Below are 16,025 nucleotides of genomic sequence, written 5' to 3' on the forward strand. Positions count from 1 at the left end.
TGAAAATGTTCCAAATGTGATAAATATACATGCAGTAAATGGAGACGGGTTTGTCTGCTGCCGTTTGTGGAGTTCCAGCCTTTATTCTGCCTGCTCACTGACTGAACCACCCTGCCGCTGACTCGCGGACGCCATCATCATCATCATCACAGAGCTCTTCCTCTCTTGTTGGAGAACTTTGCTTTCCCTGAACTACCTCAAAAATACAAATTGTAATCCACAAACACTGCCAAAGAATCAAAAACTCATTTACTCAATCTTTTATTCAGATATTCTTCAGTGAATTGTGATGAAAAATATATAAATATGAAAAATGGCACAGAAATTCTCCATACAAAGGATTATTAGTTATTCTAATAACACTAAAACTAAACAGATTGCTAGATAGATTTATGCTTTATTAATCCAGAGGGAAATCAAGTGTGCAGCAACTCAGATAAAAATCTAAACGTCATGTTAGAATAAAAACCTCACAAAAACGAGCCATAATGTCAGAAACCAGCACGGTGCCGTGTGGTGAAACATGCAGGAGAAAGATTCTGTCATCTACAGATCTGACCTGAAGGGGGAGTTCGGAGTGTCTGGAACTAATAATCTGGGTGAGGAGCAACAGGGGAAGGCAACTGCAGGAGAAACTAAAATCCTGCTAATTCTGGCGTTGAGGTAGAACCAGGCAACGTTCTGACGTTAAAAGGCACAGCGTGCCTCGAATTTGGCTTGTTATCAGCAAAAATCCCTTCATTGATGAGTATTTTACCAGTCTGATCCCAATCGCATCCAAATGAAAGCATCTTAGAATGACTTGTTTATAAAACATCAGTGGCGCCTCCAACACAAGGCTGCTTCATAGTGTAGCTGCCAAGGGACAAACCTGTTAGCCTTACGCGTTTTTATCTGTTAATCCCCGAGTTGTCGGGGGAGGAGGGGGAAGGAAAGACGGCCGTGGATCAACTTGTCATCCAGACTCTGCAGAAGGGTGTAAAAGGGTGTAGAAGGGTGTAGAAGAGTGCAGAAGGGTGCAGAAGGGTGCAGAAGGGTGTAAAAGGGTGTAGAAGGGTGTAAAAGGGTGCAGAAGGGTGTAAAAGGGTGCAGAAGAGTGCAGAAGAGTGCAGAAGGGTGTAAAAGGGTGTAAAAGGGTGCAGAAGGGTGTAGAAGGGTGTAAAAGGGTGCAGAAGGGTGTAAAAGGGTGCAGAAGGGTGCAGAAGGGTGTAAAAGGGTGCAGAAGGGTGTAAAAGGGTGTAGAAGGGTGTAAAAGGGTGCAGAAGGGTGTAGAAGGGTGTAAAAGGGTGCAGAAGGGTGTAGAAGGGTGCAAAAGGGTGCAGAAGGGTGTAGAAGGGTGCAAAAGGGTGCAGAAGGGTGCAAAAGGGTGCAGAAGGGTGTAAAAGGGTGCAGAAGGGTGTAAAAGGGTGCAGAAGGGTGCAGAAGGGTGTAGAAGGGTGTAGAAGGGTGCAGAAGGGTGCAGAAGGGTGCAGAAGGGTGTAAAAGGGTGCAGAAGTGTGTAGAAGGGTGCAGAAGTGTGCAGAAGGGTGTAGAAGGGTGTAAAAGGGTGCAGAAGGGTGTAAAAGGGTGCAGAAGGGTGTAAAAGGGTGCAGAAGGGTGTAGAAGGGTGTAAAAGGGTGCAGAAGGGTGTAGAAGGGTGTAAAAGGGTGCAGAAGGGTGTAGAAGGGTGCAGAAGGGTGTAAAAGGGTGCAGAAGGGTGTAAAAGGGTGTAAAAGGGTGCAGAAGGGTGTAAAAGGGTGCAGAAGGGTGTAAAAGGGTGCAGAAAAGTGTAAAAGGGTGCAGAAGGGTGTAAAAGGATGCAGAAGGGTGCAGAAGGGTGTAAAAGGGTGCAGAAGGGTGTAGAAGGGTGTAAAAGGGTGTAGAAGGGTGTAAAAGGGTGCAGAAGGGTGTAGAAGGGTGTAAAAGGGTGCAGAAGGGTGTAGAAGGGTGCAAAAGGGTGCAGAAGGGTGTAGAAGGGTGCAAAAGGGTGCAGAAGGGTGTAAAAGGGTGCAGAAGGGTGTAAAAGGGTGCAGAAGGGTGTAAAAGGGTGCAGAAGGGTGCAGAAGGGTGTAGAAGGGTGTAGAAGGGTGCAGAAGGGTGCAGAAGGGTGTAAAAGGGTGCAGAAGTGTGTAGAAGGGTGTAAAAGGGTGCAGAAGGGTGTAGAAGGGTGTAAAAGGGTGCAGAAGGGTGTAAAAGGGTGCAGAAGGGTGTAAAAGGGTGCAGAAGGGTGTAGAAGGGTGTAAAAGGGTGCAGAAGGGTGTAGAAGGGTGTAAAAGGGTGCAGAAGGGTGTAGAAGGGTGCAGAAGGGTGTAAAAGGGTGCAGAAGGGTGTAAAAGGGTGTAAAAGGGTGCAGAAGGGTGTAAAAGGGTGCAGAAGGGTGTAAAAGGGTGCAGAAAAGTGTAAAAGGGTGCAGAAGGGTGTAAAAGGATGCAGAAGGGTGCAGAAGGGTGTAAAAGGGTGCAGAAGGGTGCAGAAGGGTGTAGAAGGGTGCAGAAGGGTGTAAAAGGGTGCAGAAGGGTGTAAAAGGGTGTAAAAGGGTGCAGAAGGGTGTAAAAGGGTGCAGAAGGGTGTAAAAGGGTGCAGAAAGGTGTAAAAGGGTGTATAAGAGTGTAAAAGGGTGCAGAAGGGTGTAAAAGGATGCAGAAGGGTGCAGAAGGGTGTAAAAGGGTGCAGAAGGGTGTAGAAGGGTGTAAAAGGGTGCAGAAGGGTGTAAAAGGGTGCAGAAGGGTGTAGAAGGGTGCAAAAGGGTGCAGAAGGGTGTAAAAGGGTGCAGAAGGGTGTAAAAGGGTGCAGAAGGGTGTAAAAGGGTGTAAAAGGGTGCAGAAGGGTGTAAAAGGGTGCAGAAGGGTGTAAAAGGGTGCAGAAAGGTGTAAAAGGGTGTATAAGAGTGTAAAAGGGTGCAGAAGGGTGCAGAAGGGTGTAAAAGGATGCAGAAGGGTGCAGAAGGGTGTAAAAGGGTGCAGAAGGGTGTATAAGGGTGTAAAAGGGTGCAGAAGGGTGCAGAAGGGTGTAAAAGGGTGCAGAAGGGTGTAAAAGGGTGTAGAAGGGTGTAGAAGGGTGTAAAAGGGTGTAAAAGGGTGTAAAAGGGTGCAGAAGGGTGCAGAAGGGTGTAAAAGGGTGTAAAAGGGTGCAGAAGGGTGTAAAAGGGTGCAGAAGGGTGCAGAAGGGTGCAGAAGGGTGTAAAAGGGTGCAGAAGGGTGTAAAAGGGTGCAGAAGGGTGTAAAAGGGTGCAGAAGGGTTCAGAAGGGTGTAAAAGGGTGCAGAAGGGTGCAGAAGGGTGCAGAAGGGTGTAAAAGGGTGCAGAAGGGTGTAAAAGGGTGCAGAAGGGTTCAGAAGGGTGTAAAAGGGTGCAGAAGGGTGCAGAAGGGTGCAGAAGGGTGCAGAAGGGTGTAAAAGGGTGCAGAAGGGTGTAAAGGGGTGCAGAAGGGTGTAAAAGGGTGTAAAAGGGTGCAGAAGGGTGTAAAAGGGTGCAGAAGGGTGCAGAAGGGTGTAAAAGGGTGCAGAAGGGTGCAGAAGGGTGTAAAAGGGTGCAGAAGGGTGTAAAAGGGTGTAGAAGGGTGTAAAAGGGTGCAGAAAGGTGTAAAAGGGTGCAGAAGGGTGCAGAAGGGTGTAAAAGGGTGCAGAAGGGTGTAAAAGGGTGCAGAAGGGTGTAAAAGGGTGCAGAAGGGTTTAAAAGGGTGTAAAAGGGTGCAGAAGGGTGCAGAAGGGTGTAAAAGGGTGCAGAAGGGTGTAAAAGGGTGCAGAAGGGTTTAAAAGGGTGTAAAAGGGTGCAGAAGGGTGCAGAAGGGTGTAAAAGGGTGCAGAAGGGTGTAAAAGGGTGTAGAAGGGTGTAAAAGGGTGCAGAAGGGTGTAAAAGGGTGCAGAAGGGTGCAGAAGGGTGTAAAAGGGTGCAGAAGGGTGTAGAAGGGTGTAAAAGGGTGCAGAAAGGTGCAGAAGCAGATGTTTAGCAGATGGAGACGGGTGATGAGGGACGTCAGAGCTGAGGCGGAGCTTCCTGCTGGACGGTAAGTCATTCCGTCTAACAGCGACGTTTGTTTTGGCGTTATGTAGAAACAGGGCAGGTAGTCCAGCAGCTACTTTATCCTCCCGTTTTTCTTTGTGTTTCGTAGTTCAGACGTTTTGTCAAGAGGAGTGGGGCTGACGTCCTCCCTCACATCATTTCCTTACCAGCATCAATAACCAAACCGAAATATGTATCGTACTGCACCCCATACCTGACGCGACGCTCCAGTTTGAGCAAGACTTGGATGCTTTTACATTTGCGTCTCCTGTCGGCTTTGGCGTGGTGGTAACACACTGCTGTTTGCATTTCATTAGCGCACAGCTACATGGGAATATTTCTCACACGCTGGGGCTTTAAACTCACAGCTTCTGGCTCATAATGGCACAAAGGACCGTCCAGGAGCCCTCCAGCGTCCCGAAGCCTAAAATTTCCTTCGGGAGTACTTCGTATGCATCAAGTTACGGCTAAGATTAGCTTAAAATGCTGCTTCATGCTATCATCATTTTGATACACTGGGAATTCCTCACAGAAACTCAGGAAACGTCACGAGTCAACATCACACTGACTTTTACTGGCTGGACAGAGCTCAAAGAGGAGACGGGACGAAGACGATGCAGGATTAGACGTCGTTAGGGGAGATCTCAGACAACGGAAGCAGATCCTTGTCAGGGTCCAGGAGACAGACTCACCCTTACTATCTTTGATAAATCTGGGTCTGGCCTGGGTTAGGCTTCCTGTAGCGGTTTCAGACAGAAATCCGAGTCTTTGGTCTGATTCTCAGAGCTACCAGGATGATGGAGGTCTCCACCACAGCTTTACTTGTTACTGTTTATGAACTGAACTGTCAGAGGAGTTATCTAGCAGAGATAAATTACTTTCATCATAGGCTAAAGGGAAATGCGTCGGTCCGTATGCAGCGATAAGTCAGGTCATTATCTCAGTATTATTTTCCAACTCCCCCACAGTCCGCTGCTCACGCTGAATCCCACATCTAATATATTCCCTCTGATGGAAGATGTTCAGCAGTTATTTCCATGAGAACTCTGATGGTGATCAAGTCCACTGAGCTGTAATCATGTTACATGTGAATAATAATTCTCTTTATTTCTCTTTTTTTATGGTTGCATGGAATAATTCAATATATTAATGGAAAAAGGCCTGGAGGTAGGCTATCTGTGCAAAGATGGGAAATAAAACATTCATTTAACCAGCAGTACATGTGTATTCCTGCTGTAAACGTGTTTATTTCTACTGTAAACATGTGTATTCCTGCTGTAAACGTGTTTATTTCTGCTGTAAACGTGTTTATTTCTACTGTAAACATGTTTATTCTTGCTGTAAACGTGTTTATTTCTGCTGTAAATGTGTTTATTTCTGCTGTAAACGTGTTTATTTCTACTGTAAACATGTGTATTCCTGCTGTAAACGTGTTTATTTCTGCTGTAAACGTGTTTATTTCTACTGTAAACATGTTTATTCTTGCTGTAAACGTGTTTATTTCTGCTGTAAATGTGTTTATTTCTACTGTAAACGTGTTTATTCTTGCTGTAAACGTGTTTATTTCTGCTGTAAACGTGTTTATTTCTACTGTAAACATGTTTATTCTTGCTGTAAACGTGTTTATTTCTGCTGTAAATGTGTTTATTTCTACTGTAAACGTGTTTATTCTTGCTGTAAACGTGTTTATTTCTGCTGTAAACGTGTTTATTCCTGCTGTAAACGTGTTTATTTCTACTGTAAACATGTTTATTCTTGCTGTAAACGTGTTTATTTCTGCTGTAAATGTGTTTATTTCTACTGTAAACGTGTTTATTCTTGCTGTAAACGTGTTTATTCCTGCTGTAAACGTGTTTATTCCTGCTGTAAACGTGTTTATTTCTACTGTAAACGTGTTTATTCCTGCTGTAAACGTGTTTATTTCTACTGTAAACGTGTTTATTTCTACTGTAAACATGTTTATTTCTGCTGTAAACGTGTTTATTTCTGCTGTAAACGTGTTTATTCCTGCTGTAAACGTGTTTATTTCTACTGTAAACGTGTTTATTTCTACTGTAAACATGTTTATTCCTGCTGTAAACGTGTTTATTTCTACTGTAAACGTGTTTATTTCTACTGTAAACGTGTTTATTTCTACTGTAAACATGTTTATTTCTGCTGTAAACGTGTTTATTTCTGCTGTAAACGTGTTTATTTCTACTGTAAACGTGTTTATTTCTACTGTAAACATGTTTATTTCTGCTGTAAACGTGTTTATTTCTACTGTAAACATGTTTATTCTTGCTGTAAACGTGTTTATTTCTGCTGTAAACGTGTTTATTCCTGCTGTAAACGTGTTTATTTCTACTGTAAACGTGTTTATTTCTACTGTAAACGTGTTTATTCCTGCTGTAAACGTGTTTATTTCTGCTGTAAACGTGTTTATTTCTACTGTAAACATGTTTATTTCTGCTGTAAACGTGTTTATTTCTACTGTAAACATGTTTATTCTTGCTGTAAACGTGTTTATTTCTACTGTAAACGTGTTTATTTCTGCTGTAAACATATTTCTGCTGTAAACATGTTTATTTCTACTGTAAACATGTTTATTCTTGCTGTAAACGTGTTTATTTCTGCTGTAAACGTGTTTATTTCTGCTGTAAACGTGTTTATTTCTACTGTAAACATGTTTATTCTTGCTGTAAACGTGTTTATTTCTGCTGTAAACATGTTTATTTCTGCTGTAAACGTGTTTATTCCTGCTGTAAACATGTTTATTTCTACTGTAAACATGTTTATTCTTGCTGTAAACGTGTTTATTTCTGCTGTAAACATGTTTATTTCTGCTGTAAACATGTTTATTTCTGCTGTAAACGTGTTTATTTCTACTGTAAACATGTTTATTCTTGCTGTAAACTTGTTTATTCCTGCTGTAAACGTGTTTATTCCTGCTGTAAACGTGTTTATTTCTACTGTAAACGTGTTTATTCCTGCTGTAAACGTGTTTATTTCTACTGTAAACGTGTTTATTTCTACTGTAAACATGTTTATTTCTGCTGTAAACGTGTTTATTTCTGCTGTAAACGTGTTTATTTCTACTGTAAACGTGTTTATTTCTACTGTAAACATGTTTATTTCTGCTGTAAACGTGTTTATTTCTACTGTAAACATGTTTATTCTTGCTGTAAACGTGTTTATTTCTGCTGTAAACGTGTTTATTCCTGCTGTAAACGTGTTTATTTCTACTGTAAACGTGTTTATTTCTACTGTAAACGTGTTTATTCTTGCTGTAAACATGTTTATTCTTGCTGTAAACGTGTTTATTTCTGCTGTAAACATGTTTATTTCTGCTGTAAACGTGTTTATTTCTACTGTAAACATGTTTATTCTTGCTGTAAACGTGTTTATTTCTGCTGTAAACGTGTTTATTCCTGCTGTAAACGTGTTTATTTCTACTGTAAACATGTTTTTTTCTGCTGTAAACGTGTTTATTTCTACTGTAAACATTTTTATTCTAGCTGTAAACGTGTTTATTTCTGCTGTAAACATGTTTATTTCTACTGTAAACGTGTTTATTTCTGCTGTGAAGTTGGTCTTTCTAACATGGGAGTCTATGGGGATTTGCTCTGTTTAGCAGCCCCTAGTGGATGAAGGGGGAACTGCAGTTTTATGCTCTTCTACATAGGCTTCACTTTTAACCGCCGGAGGCTCCGTCCATCTTTCATGTACGGTTCATGCTCTGGACATATTTAGTCATGTAGCCGGAGCTCCAGAGACGCATTCATCATCAGTGCAAGATGCAGAAATCTGACTACGCTCCTATCCTTCTCAGAACTAGACCAGGAGGATTCCAAGACCCAGGAAACCAGCATGCATCCTCGGGTCCCAGCTAAGGGACCTGAGCATGAGTCGATCCAGCTCCCACCACCATCCCGTCCCCTTACAGGCGTAAAAACCAAGGCAACCAGCAGCTCTCCAGCGATGCAACCAGCCCAGACCCCGAGCCAGAGGGTACACGTTAGGCTGAATGATGCCTTGGGTTTGCTTCTGTTGCTGCAGCATCGTGGGCTGATGAAGTCTGGGTGTGTTAAAAGCTGCACAAAGGGTAAAAAACACTGCGATCAACAAGCGAATAATTACACACCAAGCCAAGAGTAAACCTTCCATCGCGGAGGATGATGGTTGGAGCGAGGGGGAGGATGTGATGTCTCAGGGTGTGATAGCTGCTAGGAGAATCCATCTCGACTGGTTTCTGTAGGTAAATAATGAGCCTTTCTGCTGCGATGTGCTCAGACAGATACCAGCTGTAATCTTGGTCAGACATCTTCATTCTTGTTTGCTACAAACAGTTTAAGCTTCGGAGCCAGATGTGTTTACCACACAGCCATCCTTCACTCCAGCTGGGCTCTGGAGGGATTCAGGGGTCTGTAATTACCACCTCTCCATGGTTTCATCACTATTAGCTGCTTTACAGCGTTAAAAGATGCTTAGAAACCTAAAGTGGATGCATAAAGCCTTCAACAGAAGCTAAAAATGGACCACTCGGTTGTTTCTCTCAACCTGATGTTTTTGTTTCCCAGAAGAGTTGCCAGCAGCTCATAGTCATGTTGTGTAACCGTCCACCACACGACGTTTTCCTAACCTCACCCTGGCTGCTGCATGTTGAGGCAGCTTCGTGCCTTCATGTCGGAGGCATGGCTCCTACCCGACAGCCATGCATGGGACAAACCTGATGCAACATGTCTGGCTTCGCATGTCCGATCCTACATGACGGAGTGGCTTGTCGGTGAAAATAATCCCACAACATGCATCAACCGCCTGGGCATGTTCTCCTGTGCAAATGGTATTTCCAGCATAATCCGGTTAGCTTCGCTGATGCTTCACTGTAAACACATGAACTAACGCCAATTTCTTTGTGTCACCAAACCAAATCATTTAAACAATTTCTAAATGTGTTTCAAGGTTTATTTTGATCCGGATTTGATCAATGATGATCCGTTGCACCACTAATAATAAGTATTCAGAAGTTGTGTAAATGGCACGCAGCCACCAACTTTCACACACGTTCACCAGCCTAAACGCTGAGCACGGCTTTCCTCGCTGCAAAACATCAAGTTTTCCTCACTCTGATGACTTTCCTGCCTCATGACTACGGGGGTAGTCTGACTACCGGGTGACTACGGGCGCCTCTAGAACATGTAAAGTCGTCATTTTTAAAGACACTGTTGGAAAAAAACAGCCGTCAGATTGTGGCTATTTTTAGAGATGATGACGATCGTAACTTATCGTAAATTATCGTAACTTTAAATGCAGCGCGGCCACGAGGCACGCAATGACCAGTCTGTAGAGAATGTAAGAAGGAAAACATAACTGTGTTTATTTATTTAACATTTCAACTTACCAGTGACTAAATCTAAATTGTTCGTAAGCAGACGTGACTTTACTTGGCTCAGCTGCTATCTGTTTCACCGTCCGGTTTGCTCCGTCTCGGCTTCCACGGTAGGCAGCCATGAGCGAGGATGACCCCGCCCCCGTTACTTATCCAGCATGGGCGCCATCTGCTGGATAAGTAGCCCAATTACATTTTTAACTGGGCAGTCTCAGAAACAAATATATGACAAAAATAAATCATTAAAAAAAAACAGCAATTTTTTTACCGACAGCCGGTATCACCCTGGACCCCCATATCGGGCCTTATTCTCCACATCGCTGACACTGTGGCGGCTTTTCTGTGTGTTTTATGTCTGGTTAGTGTCTCACCGAGTCCATTAGAAATAAGCTGCATATTAATATGTGATGAATGCTATTATCCATTAATCCCTGATGCTGCCCCCCAGCGGCGCTGCAGATGTGTCCAGACAGGCTGTCTGGATCTGAAGGAGTCTCTGTAGGGCGAAGACCTGTTCCAGCTCCTGTCTCTGAGATTCGGACCCCTCTGAACCAGTCCGGTTCCACCAGTGATCTGCACCATGAGCATTCAGCTTGAACTCTATGCATTTTTTCCCTCTACAGAGGTGGTGGCGTTTGCACTTCTATAGATATGATCCGTGGAATAACTATTTACACATCTAGTTATTTTCGTAAAGGAGGGTGAAATATTCTTCCTGTTCGCAGAAACTGGAGGACAAATCCTCTCCCATGCCTCCACATCACCTTGCAGCATCCCTCTTTGTTTGTATTTTTATAGCAAATATTCTGTTTGTGTTCCATAAATAAAAATGTAAACAAAGAAATTTCCTTCTTGGGACTGATGGAGAACACGTGTATGTGGAGGAGCGCTGCAGCTCTGGGTCAGTGATGGCCAGGAACGGGGACAGTTATGCAGAAAGCAGAAACAAACTGACCTTTCCCAGCACGAACCTCAAATGTCCAAGTGCACGTGAATGCAACTTACAGTCTGCTTATTGTTCCATGTTTATGTTGTCATAAGGCATCAGCATCCCACCACACAGGCCAGCATTTACACGTCATGAAGCACGAAGTGAAGAAACCATCAGAGCAAACAGCAGCAGCGATGCTGAGAAAACGGCTCCAAGAGTTTGTCATTAAACACACCACGAGTCTCCAGGAGATTCCCAAAGAAACAACTGTTGATTGGACTGGAGCACCCCCGCCCCGCACCGCAGCTCTGTGACCCCCCCACCCCCGTGGGTCTGTGACCCCCCCCCCCCCACACGCAGCCAGCGACCTGCACCCCCCCCCCCCCCTCCTGTCATCATGGAAACAAACCTACAGTTAAAAAGGTTGAACTTGATGGAATTTCCACACAGACTGCATCATCTACTAATCCACTCTGACATCCACGCAGCTTGACGTCGTGGCAGCAGCACGCGCACAGTCCCGCACAAGCCCGAAGAGAGACGTCTTACCGCGCTGCTCTGTGATGCCAGGGTGGGCTGAGCCCCCCTCCGGCTGCTCTGCTCGCTCCATGGGCTCCTACAGAGACCCCCACTGCATCCACAGCCGCACCTGCTCCTCGCGGCGCTGTTGCGTGGAAACGCTGCGTGGAGAGCTGCGCATCTTCTACTGCAAACCAACCAGCAGCTTTCCTCAGCAGTTTACCAGAAATAAACTGGATCTCCTCAGAAATAAACTGGATCTCCTCAGAAATAAACTGGATCTCCTCATGGAGACGCGCCTGGAGCCGGAGATGTCACGTCGCTGGTGGGGGGGCGGGGCCAGAGAGATGCGTGGAAATGCGACCTCTTGGAGCTGAACTGAGTGGATCTGTCAGACTGACACGATCCACTCACTCAGCGTGGAGACAACACGCCGGGAAGCTCGTGCGCAAACGTCCAGAACCGCGCTGCGTTCACGTCCCGCAGGAAAGCGGGGAAATGTGCTTTGTCCCTTGTCAAGAGCAGATTTCCCTCCAGGGGTTCCAATCTGATTTTACACATCCGTGGAATATTCTGACAAAAATCCGTGACCTGAGAGGTAATCAGATTACTCAGGCCACACCTCAGAGCTTCTTCAGAAGTTCTTCAGAAATGTTTCCAGGATGCTCTCTTTTCCAAAGTTCAGCGCTTTGCATGCATCACACACACACACACACACACACACACACACACACACACACACACACACACACACACACACACACACACACACACAGACAGACAGACCTCCCCTCCATCTCAGTGATGTAGCAGGAGAAAGATGCGCGTGACTCTGAAACCAGTTTGGATCCTTCTGGCCACCACATGCTGGCAGGAGGAGGAAACTGAGATTTCAGATGTAGAGCAGGAAGAGTTCAGCAGCAGAGGAAGGGTTAGGACACATTGCTACGTCATCAGCAGCCTACTGGCTTGCTGGTAAAATGGGACCCAGTCTGCCACACTGCAGCTCCTAGTCCGGATTAAAACGAGGAACCAATTGGACCAGTAAGAACAAACTGGGTTCGTTTTCCACCTTCCTGTGAAGGGTGTGTCATTTCCTACGGGACGTAAAGGCAGCACCGTTCCCCAGCTGGTGGCGCCCACTCGCGCCCGGATGCTGGGGGTTAGGGTCAGGGCTGACGGAGGGTTTCAAATTCACACTTTACACAAACGCATCACCGTGCAGGAGCGCGCGCGTGCACCCCACACAACGACCAGTAAACATTCAGTTTGTTTATCATTCATTTCTCTTCATGTTTCATTTTCCTCCTGAGATAAATTCACGTCATGTGTTCCACCCAGCCTGCCCGCGGAGATACCTGCCCGCGCGCGCACTGCGGTCCAGTCAGCCGCCTCTCGTTTTCACGTAGTCAAGCGAGCCGCTCCTAAATTAAACCCCCTCCTGTGCTCGGCTTTGCGGTAAAGGCGCAGAGACCGCTGCGCACAAACTATTTCCGCTTTAAAAAATAAAACGATGAATTCTGAGACGTAATAATCACAAAAGATTTCAGCAGCTAAACGACATGAACCTTAAACTATCGAACTGTAATGCTGATATTTACGCTAAATAAATGATTGAAACACGAGATGAGGTGAAAATGTCTGTTTGTCTCTCCCCAAATGTAAGTAGTATGCACTCACACACACACACTATATACTATATACATATATATATATATATATATATATACATATATATATATATATATATATATATATATATATATATATAAAATATGTATATACTATATATAGATGGATAACACCACACACATAGGTGACGCAGAGATTTCTCTGGATTCTGGTGAGGAAAGACATCAGGTGTTGCCACAGTAAATAGCAAACAGTTTTACTGTATAGTTTTTGAGATAATGCAGCCTAAATATGCTTATATGCTGTACAGTAAGGGTCAAAAGGCCATTTTTGGATGCTTATAACTGGAAAACCTTTATATGTGACGCAAAGATTTCTCTGGATTCTGCTTAAGGAGGATATCAGGTGTTGCCACAGTAAAGGACAAACAGTTGTACTGTACAGTTTTTGAGAAAATGCAGCCTAAATATGCTTATATGCTGTACAGTAAGGGTCAAAAGGCCATTTTTGGATGCTTATAACTGGAAAACCTTTATATGTGACGCAAAGATTTCTCTGGATTCTGCTTAAGGAGGATATCAGGTGTTGCCACAGTAAAGGACAAACAGTTGTACTGTACAGTTTTTGAGAAAATGCAGCCTAAATATGCTTATATGCTGTACAGTAAGGGTCAAAAGGCCATTTTTGGGTGCTTATAACTGGAAAACCTTTATATGTGACGCAAAGATTTCTCTGGATTCTGCTTAAGGAGGATATCAGGTGTTGCCACAGTAAAGGACAAACAGTTGTACTGTACAGTTTTTGAGAAAATGCAGCCTAAATATGCTTATATGCTGTACAGTAAGGGTCAAAAGGCCATTTTTGGATGCTTATAACTGGAAAACCTTTATATGTGACGCAAAGATTTCTCTGGATTCTGCTTAAGGAGGATATCAGGTGTTGCCACAGTAAAGGACAAACAGTTGTACTGTACAGTTTTTGAGAAAATGCAGCCTAAATATGCTTATATGCTGTACAGTAAGGGTCAAAAGGCCATTTTTGGATGCTTATAACTGGAAAACCTTTATATGTGACGCAAAGATTTCTCTGGATTCTGCTTAAGGAGGATATCAGGTGTTGCCACAGTAAAGGACAAACAGTTGTACTGTACAGTTTTTGAGAAAATGCAGCCTAAATATGCTTATATGCTGTACAGTAAGGGTCAAAAGGCCATTTTTGGATGCTTATAACTGGAAAACCTTTATATGTGACGCAAAGATTTCTCTGGATTCTGCTTAAGGAGGATATCAGGTGTTGCCACAGTAAAGGACAAACAGTTGTACTGTACAGTTTTTGAGATAATGCAGCCTAAATATGCTTATATGCTGTACAGTAAGGGTCAAAAGGCCATTTTTGGGTGCTTATAACTGGAAAACCTTTATATGTGACGCAAAGATTTCTGTACATTCTGCTTAAGGAGGATATCAGGTGTTGCCACAGTAAAGGACAAACAGTTGTACTGTACAGTTTTTGAGAAAATGCAGCCTAAATATGCTTATATGCTGTACAGTAAGGGTCAAAAGGCCATTTTTGGGTGCTCATAACTGGAAAACCTTTATATGTGACGCAAAGATTTCTCTGGATTCTGCTTAAGGAGGATATCAGGTGTTGCCACAGTAAAGGACAAACAGTTGTACTGTACAGTTTTTGAGATAATGCAGCCTAAATACGCACAGACAGTCCAAGAAACCCAAACTGTAAGGAACAAATTGAAAAGGAATTCGGTTTGAAAAGGAATTTTTGTTTAAATGCCTTTTGCCAGTAAAAATTACAAGGTGACAGTGTTTTCCGCAATCTTTGTTAGAATGATTTCAGGAGATGGGTTCTTGACTTTTTCCAATGGCAATAATTTAAAACGATTTTTTAATTAAAGTTTCATTATTTGTATTTTAAATAGTCATTAATCCCTTAACCGGCGGCGGCCCGCCCGCGGTCCGTTTTACGTAATTTTTTTTATATCGTGCTGGTACAATATATTCAACGTTTCCTATTTCAATAAAACTGTGCATGACGCACCGGTAGGCCCTCCCCTTCTTATTGACCCCATTTTTGACCAATTGGATTGATCTGTGGTCGTTCCTTAGCCAATAATACCCACTGAGTGTCAACCTAGGTGGCCTGACAATCACGTACGTTTCCGCTTCCAGACCTGGCCCTCCAGCTCTGATGCCAGTTCTGACACCACTGCCGTAAAGCCAATAAAATTCCCATCACGGCGATGTGCAGCTTCTGTGTGTGGGATGTAAAATGGCTTCTGGGGTTCCATGCGTAAACATTTGCGACTACGTGCGTACTTGTGTGCGTCCGTGCTCAAAAGCAGAGGAAGCCTTTTTTCTCCACTTTTTCTCTGTAGGAACTTTTGCAAAACACGCCAAAAAGCAGAAATACACCCGGGAGGTGGTGGAGGAGTCGTTTACATGGAGGGACAGTGATGTTTACAGAGGAAGACGTCTCTGACTGCAGAAGAAGATGTGGTTCCTGAAGGAGAAGAGCATGAAAGTACAAACTTCTATATGTAGCTATGTCGCTTTATAAGCTGTTTAAATAAGTAACTCTGTTGGTTTATGGGGCGGGGGGAGGGGGGGTGGGGGTGTCCGCGCTGTTACCTTTGTTTACTTTTTTTTTTTTACTGTTGCCGTATCTCCAGTGGTTCTGTTGGGTCTGCTAAAGACGTGGTTTGTTAGAAAACTTGGGGTCTCGGCTCTAAAACGTCAGACCCCGGACCGGGGGAACCGTTCATGCGGGTGTCGTTCAGTCCGAGTGTGCATGAAGCAGAAAGAGCAGCGATGAAAGAGACGCAGCGGTTCAACACCTCTATTTCCCTCCAGTTGTAAACATTTGTTCATAAATAGAAAATGATAGAAAGAAAATAAGCTGCTGCTGATTTATCTGCGTGTGTGTGGACCGCTTCCATACTCTGTGTGCGCATGCGTGCAGCGATGCGTGTCTGTTAGAACATACACTTATTACAGTCGCAGGACTAATGTGGGATAAAAACTTCTTTATTAGTCTGTCATGTGATTGTGATGGAAACCCAGCAGCTCGTCAGATGAAGAAGGACCAGCTCCTTCCAGAGGAAGACTACATTCCTGCCCTTCAGACCACCAGGACCCCTGCTCATCATAACAGCTACATATTCTGCTCTCCTGCTTTTTACTTTACTTTTACAAACACTCTTTATCAGGCAATAGTTCAAAACTAATGTAAATTGTATTGTGTTATGGTGTTTTTATGATTACATTTTGTTTACATTACATAACATGGCATTATATTGTTTTTAATAATATAAAAATGATGACCGTAAAACTTATTCTGACTCTTTTATTATAATGTACATTAGAAAAAGTAAGCTTTTAGTGGGTTTATGCATCACCTGGTGAATTTCAATAATACTGATAGTAAATATGAATATACAACAAGATTCCTCTTGATACCACCTTTCATTAGAGTCTCATTGATGACTGCATGTTGAAGTGTTCTGGAGTTATAGCTTATTGAAGTTGGAGGATCCAAAGTGTCCATTTGGAGACTCCAAATGGCCACGTTGGGGAGCGGAT

The sequence above is a fragment of the Telmatherina bonti genome (genome assembly GCF_933228915.1).
Source record: "Telmatherina bonti genome assembly, chromosome: 1".
NCBI lineage: Eukaryota > Metazoa > Chordata > Actinopteri > Atheriniformes > Telmatherinidae > Telmatherina > Telmatherina bonti.